The sequence below is a fragment of the Felis catus genome, chromosome B1, assembly GCF_018350175.1.
Source record: "Felis catus isolate Fca126 chromosome B1, F.catus_Fca126_mat1.0, whole genome shotgun sequence".
Classification (NCBI taxonomy): Eukaryota; Metazoa; Chordata; class Mammalia; order Carnivora; family Felidae; genus Felis; species Felis catus.
In genome coordinates, this window is record NC_058371.1 from 84819610 (window position 1) to 84829861 (window position 10252).

The 10252-nt window shown below is 38.7% G+C and overlaps 1 long non-coding RNA gene across 1 annotated transcript; it reads left to right on the forward strand.

Annotated features, from left to right (window-relative positions):
• The first annotated feature begins 372 nt into the window (after nt 1–372).
• On the forward strand, nt 373–9125 carry LOC109498965. Its single transcript, XR_006596734.1, has 3 exons — nt 373–676; nt 3479–3573; nt 8587–9125. It is a non-coding gene; the product is annotated as an uncharacterized LOC109498965 (long non-coding RNA).
• Nucleotides 9126–10252: the final 1127 nt, after the last annotated feature.

The window sequence follows — 10252 nt, forward strand, 5'->3', positions numbered from 1 at the left end:
AGCCAGCTGTGCTCACTCTGTCTCTGAGCCAAAGTTATGCAAGCAGAGGAACAGCACAGAGGAATGATGCAGGACTATAGGGTGTCTGCCCATTCTCGTCCCCAGATGTGGAAAGGGGGGGTGGTAGAGGTTGTTCACTGATGTTTCTGCCAAAAGTGGAGGGAAGAATGAATAAACAAGTATGCTTTGGAATGAAAGAAAAGAAAAAAGAAAACTTTTCTTCTCTCTCCCAGTCATGCATGCACACACACACACACACACACACACACACACACACTCAGCACAGATGTTGCCACACAACACATCAAAATTCCGTAAAAACAAACAAAACTCTGTGATGAATACAATGGAATCTGCAGCCAAGGAGACCAGAAAATACTTGATAAAATGTCTAGTAACTGGGGAGGACAGACACAGCTGTCTCGGAGGGCAGCACAGAGGCTCCAGATTTAGAGAAAGGGGGCATCTGTGTGAGCTGGAGAGCTAAGGAAGGCTACAGAAGTCTGACTTGACCCAAACTTTAGAGGCCCCGCTCAATGTGGCCAGATCTTGAGTTACAACTGTAAGTCTGGATGAAGATGCATTACAAAGCAAATAGAGGCTTGACCGTGAGACTACCATGGAAAATTTTCAGAGGAACCAAGTGGCTGCAAAAATCTTACATAAAAGAGTTATGGTAAGGTTAGATTGTATGGTGCTGCCATATCTTTCTGTGCAGATTTGGAGAAGTACAGGTAAAGAAAGAGTGGGGTGGTGATGTACTACAAGTATGAAGTGTTAAGGCTTCATTCTAAGGGCAAGGCATGTGATGCAATTAAAATGAAGTTACGCGAGTCAAAAATAGGGAGCATTTGGACAGAGGTTAAAATGGTCATACCGTACTGCTCTCTGCAAGCATTCAATAAACATAGACTCATAAAAATATACTTTTCCCTTGAGATCTTAGATTTATAGTGCATTTCCCTGGTTTTTAAACTCTAGAGTTGGTGAGACTTTCAAACCAATATTTACAAGGGAGCTCATGCTTCACACTCCATAACTTTTAGGGCTGGCAGAAGTGAGGGGGAGGGGAACACCTCTCTTTTCATCCCATCCCAACACAATAACGGATATAATCCTGCAGGAGTCTCTGAGCAAACAGCTGTGTTTAAACTCACATTTCCTTCTGTCACAGCCTGGTGATTCACGTTTCATTCCTCCTCCTACCTCCCTCCTTGAAACTGTAGTCCACAAGCTCACTGTTCCTGCCCACATCCCTCTTTTTTTTTTTTTTTTTTTTTTTTTTTTTTTTTTTTTTTTTTTTTTAAGTAATCTCTATGCCCAACATAAAGCTTGAACTCACCACCCTCAGGTCAAGAGCTGCATGCTCTACTGACTGAGCCAGTCAGGCGTCCCTGCCCATGTCCCTCTTGTTTTTCCAATGGCAGATGGGTGGCTGGCTCATAAGAAGGTTCTTTTTAATACTGCTTCATTCATGGGGTTGGAAGCAAAGGCTTCCTCTTATCTCTTCTCTCTCCTCAATGAGATGGGCAAATGTTGTTTCAGGGACCCCTAACCCTAAAGAACCCAGTGCTGCTTGAAGAGTTTGCTTTAATGCCTCTCCCTTTATAGCCTTCAAAAGAGCTTCTTCATCAGATTTAAGGTATGGTATGTCACTCAGTGAGCCAAACAAAAGCTGAATACAACTCACACTGACATTTATGGTATTTTGTGCTTAATGACTCTTATACTACACTTCCTAAATTACTCTCATAAAAAAAAACTGAATTTGAAAAGCTATTTTTCTCAACTGCCACTAATACTCATCTCATTTTGTTCTGTTGCACAATTGAGCATGACAGATTTAGTCCGTGTTGATAGGCTCAAATTTTTCCTTTCCTCCTGCTTTGCTGGCTACAATGTTTTCTTTTTGTTTTTGTTTTTTAAGCTGAGGGCAAACTAAATTTTCAACTACGTGTAACAATCTGATTTTTAAAATGTATCCTTCCAGTGGTTTTCTTTTGTACAGAAAAACAGACCATAGGCCTAAGACTGGTTTCAGAGTGTGCAACATAGAGCCAATCTTTGGATACTCCATCTGTCTTATGAACAAGGAAAAAGCAATTTGTTCTTTTTGCCCCAAAAGGAAGATTTGGTACTTCTGTGGTTGAGCAGTGCTAAGCCAGGGTTAAAATAAAAGCAGGGCACTTGTGTGCATATAAGATCAGGGCTTTGAAAATGCTACTATTTTATCTATTTTTACTTAGTGCCACGAACATTCTGCAATAAATATTTTTCAGGAAAGAAGCCCATGTAATAACCTAGCTCTTTAATCCGCAAGCCCCAGGCATTTTCATTAAGTCATTCAATACCAACAGCACTGACTGGACAAAAAAGCTGGGGCTTATAAACCAAAGTATCACTTCTATAGAAGGCTTATTCTAACTACTCTTATAAACACGGTCTTCGTTCAAAATCTGGGTTACCTACAAAGAGAGAGAAAAAACAAGAAAGGACAAGATAAGAAAAAGCAAATGTTATTATCTTAAAAAAACAAAATAAGTATTTCGAAGGTGATAAAGGTAGTAGCAGAAGAGATCTGCTCCCAAATCTTTTTTTTTTTTTTTTTTTTTTTGGATTTCAACTATAGTATTGAGTCCCTAAAAAGGACAAGAACTGGTATAACGAAAGCATGAGATACAGACAGTAGGTGCCTATTCTTACACATCTCATAAATTAATGAATTCATTTCTTCATTTTGAAAACGTTGATGAACAACTGCCACATTTTAGGCACTAGGCACAGTGCGACGTGCTAGAGCCACTGGGGTAAGTAAAACAGGATTCATACCCTCTAGTGCTCACAGTGGAAAGGAAGAAACAAATACATACAAACAATTATAATAAAATTCAAAATGTTGACAAAAGTGAATTATATTTGCGTTCATCTAGTTTTCTGTCATTACTCATTCAATCACTTATTCACTCATTCAACATGTATTGGGTCCTTTGTTTCAGGCGTTGTTCTTAGACATGGGAGATGAAAATGAACAGGATCATTAGCAGGAGTTCTCTTATAGTAGAAGGATGCCACTGAACACACGATTGACAATGCAGCGTGAGATGTGCTATTAATAGTAAGATAGTCACAGAAAATGGGGCAAATGACTCTGCCTATGTGAGCTAAGAAAAGCAGTGACAATGATCCTTCACTCAACTGATAGAAAACCCTAACCTGCAAAGTAAGGATTTTCTACAGATGAAAAAAGTGGGGAACCTTTAAAGATGTAGCCTTTCTTATTTGTGAATATGCTCATTTTCTTCCTACATTTGCCTTACAATGTATTTCAGGATTAAGGGATAATCTGGCAAGCCATTCTTAACTTCAACCTTCTAGAGTGTCAGCCATGGAAGCAGCATAGGATTGACTATGCTTGGGAAATGATTAGACGTCAGGGAAAACAAGCTACGAGAACTTAACTGGAGGTTTCTATTATTAGAAATGGCATGGACCGGAAGGATGGGAAGACAGTGGAGTAGAAGGACCCTAAGGTCACATGTCCCATGGATACAACTAGATAACACTCACATCACTGTAAGTAACCCAGAAATAGACTCAAAGACTGTCAGAAAAAACTCTACAACTAAGGTAGAGAAAAGAACACATTGACGAGGTAGGAAGGGCAAAGACGGTTTTTGAGCAAAACAGAGAACCACAGGTCAATATCCCTGATGAACACAGATGCAAAAATTCTAGCAAGCCAAATCCAGCAAAACATTAAAAAAAAAAATTATTCGTTACAATCAAGTGGGATTTATTCCCAGGATGCAAGGGTGGTTCAATATTAAAAAATCAAACAAAAAGCTTTGACAAAATACAATATCTATTCATGATTACAAACCTCAACAAAGTAGGTCTAAAGACAACATACCTCAACATAAAGTCCTTACGCTAAAATCTCACAGCAAACATCTTATTCAATGGGGAAAAACTGTTCCCCTAGAGTCAGGAACAAGACAAGGATGTCCACTCTCACCACTTTTATTCAAAATAGTATGGGGAAGTACTAGCAATAGCAATCAGACAACAAAGAGATTAAAGGTATCCAAATTTGTAAGGAAGAAGTAAAATTTTTACTATTTGCATATGACTTTTACTATATGCACATGGCATATTATACACAGAAAACCTGAAAGACTCCACCAAAACACAACTAGAACTGATAAATGAATTCAGTAAAGTTGCAGGACACAAAATCAATGTATAGAAATCTGTTGCATTTCTGTATACCAACAATGAAGTAGAGGAGAAATTAAGAAAACAATTCGATTTACAATAGCACCAAAAATAATAAAATACCTAGGAATAAACCTAATCAAAGAGTTGAAAGACGTGTACTCTGAAAACTATAAATAAAACACTGATGAAAGAAATTCAAGATGGGGCAAAGAAATGGAAAGACGTCTCATTCTCATGGGTTGAAAGAACAAATGTTGTTAAAATGTCTCTACTACTCAAAGCAATCTACACATCCAATGCAATCCCTATCAAAATGTCAACAGCATTTGTCACAGAACTAGAACAAATAATCCCAATATTTGTATGGAACCATAAAAGACCCCAACTGGCCAAATCAATCTTGAAAAAGAAAAACAAAACTGGAGGTATCACAGTTCCAGAATTCAAGTTATATTACAAAGCAGTAGTAATCAAAATAGTATGGTACTGGCGCAAAAACAGACACGCAACCAATAGAACAGAACAGAAAACCCAGAAATGAACCTACAAACATACGGTCAATTAATCTTCAACAAAGCTGGAAAGAATATCCAAAGGGAAAAAAGACAGTCTCTTCAACAAATAGTATTGAGGAAACTGGACAGCTATGTGCAAAAGAATGAAGCTGGAACACTTTCTTACACCATACACACAAATAAACTCAAAATTGATTAAAGACCTAAATATGAGACCTGAAAACATAACAATCCTAGAAGAAAGCACAGGGAGCATTTTCTCTGACATCAGCCACAGCAACACTTTTCTAGATATGTTTCCTCAGGCAAGGGAAATAATAGCAAAAATCAACTATTGGGACTACATCAAAATTAAAAGCTTCTGCACAGAGAAGAAAATAATCAACAAAACTAAAAGGCAACCTACTGAATGGGAGATGATAGATACAAATGACATATTTGATAAAGGGTTAGTCCCCAAAATATATAAAAAACTGATACAACTCAACACCCAAAAAACAAATAATCCACTTAAAAAATGGGCAGAAGACATGAACAGACATTCCTCTAAAGAAGACATTCAGACATCCAACAGACATATGAAAAGATGCTCATAATCACTGATCATCAGGGAAATGCAAATCAGAACTACAATGAGATATTACATCACACCTGTTAGAATGGCTAAAATCAAAAACACAAGAAACAACAGATGTTGGTGAGGCTTTAGAGAAAAAGGAACCCTCGTGTACCATTGATGGGAATGCAAACTGGTGCATCTGCTATGGAAAACATCACGGAGGTTCCTCAAAAAGTTAAAAATAGAACTACCCTAGGATTCAGTAATTGCACTACTGGGCATTTACCCAAAAAATACAAAAACAGTAACTCAAAGGGATACATGCACCCCTATGTTTATTGCAGCATTACTTACAGTAGCCACATCATGGAAGCCAAATTATGGAATGGGGCACCTGGATGGCTCAGTCAGTTGAACGACCGACTTCAGCTCAGGTCATGATCTTGCAGTTTGTGAGTTCGAGTCCCGTCTTGGGCTCTATGCTGACGGCTCAGGGCCTGGAGCCTGCCTCGGATTCTGTGTCTCCCTCTCTCTGTCCCTTCCCCGCTCATGCTCTGTCTCTGTCTCTCAAAAATGAATAAATGTTAAAAAAAATTATGGAAATGCCCATCAATAGAGGAATGCATAAAGAAGAGGTGGTGTATACCTATAATGGAATATTATTTAGCCATAAAAAGGAATGAAAGCTTGCCATCTCCAACAACATGGATGAAGCTAGAGAGTATAAAGCTAAATGACATAGATCAGTCAGAGAAAAACAAATACCATATGATTCCACTCATATGTGGAATTTAAGAAACAAAACAGCAAAGGGGAAAAAAGAAAGAGAAGACAAACCAAGATTCTTTTTTTTTTTAATTTAAATTCAAGTTAGTTAACATACAGTGAAGTACTGGTTTCCAGAGTAGAACCCAGTGATTCATCACTTCCAAATAACACCCAGTGCTCATCCCAACAAGTGCCCTCCTTAATGCCCATCACCCATTTAGCCCATCTCCCCACCCAGCTCGTCTCCGGCAATCCTCAGGTTGTTCTCTGTATTTAAGACTCTCATGGTTTGCATCCCTCTCTTTTTATCTTATTTTTCTTTCCCTTCCCCTATGTTCATCTGTTGTATTTCTTAAATTCCACAAATGAGTGAAATCATGATATTTTTCCTTCTCTGACTTATTTCACTTAGCATAATACTCTAGTTCCATCCACATTGTTGCAAATGCAAAACTTCATTCTTTTTGATCACCAAGTAATATTCCAGTGTGTGTGTGTGTGTGTGTGTGTGTGTACACACCACCTCTTCTTTATCCATTCATCAGTGATAGACATTCGGGCTCTTTCTATAATTTGGCTATTGTTGACAGCAGTGCTATACATGTTGGGACACATTCTTAACTACAGAGAACAAACTGATGGTTACCAGAGGAGACGTGGTTATGGAAATGGGTAAAATAGGTGATGAAAATTAAAGGGTATATTTATCATGATGAGCACTGAGTAATCATTAGAATTGTTGAATCACTATACTGTATACCTGAAACCAATATAACACTGTATGTTAACGATACTGGAATTAAACAAACAGCTTCATAAAAAATAAATAAAAGAAATGGGACAAAGAGCCCATTAACCACACCTAAACTTTCCTTAAAAAAAAAAAAAAAGGATACCAAATTACACAAAGGAATGCATTATTTTAGCTTGTTTTTAATATTTTAGAATGAGTACTCTAATGTAGAAAAGGTCACCTTTTAAACCCATCATCTTCATGCTTCTTTACAGTATAGGAAACAGATTTGCAAAAAATATTTAGGACTAAGATAACCCATCCCCATTATTGCATTCCTTGAATGGTGAGGAGTAGCTTGCCATAGTGTGGGTGGGACGTGGAGTGGAAGGCAGGCAGTTAGTTTCCTTTCTTACACAGCTTTTTGTTTTATAGGGAACTAAAACCTGCTTGATTTTCAACATTCCTATTATATAATTGGTTTCTCTGTGCTTATCACTAATTCTCTCCCATAATCTTCCAACAGAAGTATAAAACTCTTTCTAATACAGTGTAACAGGTTGTTAAATTGAAAATGCCAGCTAAGTCATTGTAATATACTACATATGAAATCTCCTATGCAAAAAATTTGAAACCAAAGTACCGATTTTAAGAGATACCAGAGAACCAGTTAGTTCCAAAACCACAGGAGGATACAGAAAGGTCAAGAGATTGGAAATGAAGATATGATTTCCAAAGAAGGGTGTGTGTTTGTGCATGCACACGCACCCATGCACACTACTAGGCTCTGAGTTTCACTTTCTGTGAGGGAAAAAGGTGGGATGATAACCCTTGGCAAAAAGGGGCTTCAAAAAAGAGCTTAAAATGTCTTCCCTGGAGGGTGAGACATGAGATGATTGAGATCTGACAGGCAGGCAGGAGGGGCAGGTGGTGACTTATTTGGGCAATGAAGCAACATATTTCTGGGAGAGGAGCTGAGGATCTCATGGAGAGAACTAGCCTGGGGACATTTTTTGCCCTGCCCAAGAGGACTCTCTGGCAGGGCTACTGAGCTTCTAAAGGAAGAGGCAATAGGAAATGGTGGCTGTGTGGACAGGCAGAGAAGCAGCCTCACGCTCCTGCTGCGGGTGCTGTAGCTGGGTGAGCACAGCTGGGGAGGGGGGCGTTCCTGCAGAACCCCCAGAGCAGCCCTAAGAGGAACACCAGCTCCAAACATCTTAACAGCAGAATCAGGGCTAATCTGAAATTTTTTCTCCACTTTTCCCTTTCTCCCACCAAACTGCACTCCCCAAAACCCACAGCATCAGTAGTAACAGCTTGCAAGTGGCAAACAAGTGGTCGGCAAGCACAGAAAAAATCACCTGCCCCTCTCCCACTGACAGCGGCTGGTCTGCCTCAGTGCCAGGTGGAGACTGCATGATAAACCAAATGCATGACTGTAGTTATGGTTTAGTTATAGATCATGGATATTCTAATTTACATATTGAGAGCATATGTGAAATGGAAAGTTTCAAACTCAAAGGATCAAATTTCTGGTCTTTCTCTACAGACAATTTCATTTCTGCTTCAAACTGCCAATTCTTTCCTGAGCTCATCTTTTCTAGTAAAATTGCTGAAAGCACATGGTATTGCCTATCACTCTTTTCCTAAACTTTTCCCCAAAGCTATAGGCTGAGTAGAAACATGGTCTGCTTTTCAAGTCTCCAGAGGACAGTTTTGCTAATTGTTTTCCTACGGCATGACAATAGAAGTTTATTTTTTGGCCCCATGAAATGTCTCTTTTTGATTGGCAGGTGGCTATGTTCCAAGCATCAAGCAGCACTTCAGAAATCCAGTCTCTTTCAATTTTATGGCTCCACCATCATCAACCTGTAGCTTCACAGGCCAGCAAATTCATTTCTGCATGAGCCTGACAGAAGGGGAAAGAACACAAAGCATCTTCTATCAGAATTTTTTTGTGAACCAGGCCCCAAAATGTCATCAATCACTTTGTCTTGCGTTCCACTGGTCAGAACCCAGTCACATGGTCACATATAACTCTAAGAGAGCCTGGGAAATGCAATATATATTTGTGCAAAGGAAGAAGAAACCGGCTTGGTGAACAACTAGACTGCTTCTGCCACTGGAGTGTTTTATTTTCTAAGAGTGAGCCAATTAGCTATGTGAACTTCTGGAGAATTTATCCAGAAGAAAGGAGGGGTGGGAGGAATCAATTACTGAAAAACTGTAAAAGAACAATGGAAGACAAAAATAGTGTTTTGATTACATCTCTAATTTGGGCTTGTTTGAAGCATAATTTTCAGCTGTCAAATGCACACCACCAGGTAATATATCAGTTGTGTTTTTACTTTGAAAACATATCTCTTACAGACCTCTGGGCTGATTTTTCTAATCTGGACTGACTGTTCTCACATCTGTTACACAACTATCATCCTGACACTTTCCTTCACCATCATCCAGACAAGGCCTTTACCTTGTTCCTGTTTTTAATTTTTTTTTAACGTTTATTTATTTTTGAGAGAGACAGACAGAATGCAAGTGGGGGAGAGACAGAGAGAGAGGGAGACCAGAATCCAAAGGAGGCTCCAGGATCTGAGCCTGACGCAGGGCTCAAACTCATGAACAATGAGATCATGACCTGAGCCGAAGTCAGATGGTTAGCCAACTGAGCCGTCCAGGCGCCCCTATCTTGTTCCTGTTTTGTAGCGTGTTTCACTCAGATCGGTGGACTCCCTCCCTTACTGTTTGATCCTTTTTTTTTTTTTTTAATGGAAAACAACCTCTAGTAGTGTCCTGAGAAATAGTGCACAGAGGACTCATTTTTAGAGATCCTGCATATCTGAAAGTATCACTCTGCATTCCTAGTTGATGGAAAACTTGGCTGACGATGGATTTCTAGGCTCCAGTTCATTTTTCCTCAGGATTTTGAAGGGGACTACTTCACTGTCTAACTACTATCTTTGAATGGGCCCTGCTATTTCCATTCAGCTGCTCTTAGGATCTTCTTAGGGTTCTGCAAAGGATGCTCTTAGGGTTCTGCAATGTCATATTATGAGTTGATGTTGATTTTTTTTTTTTATCATTCATTTCTGAGCACTTGGAGGACTCTTTTGATCCAGAAATTCATAGCTTTCAATACTTGGAAGTCTTCTCACATTGTTTTTTTACGATTTTTTTCCTCCCTTTCTTTGCTTTTTGTTCTTTCTCAAAAACCTAATAGTTGAGTGTCTTGCCCTTGACCGGTCCACTAGCTTTTAAAAATATTTTCTTTCTTATTTGCTTTCTATTTCTCTTTTTGTTCTAAATTTTTTGGAAGAGTCCCCACTTTACCTTTCATACTTCTATTAAATTATTTACTTCTGCTAAAAATATTATTATTTCTTAAGACTTTGGTATTCTCTCAATTTTTTTATACCTTCCTGCTATTGCTTGAAGAATAAAATATATTCCAAGTCCCTA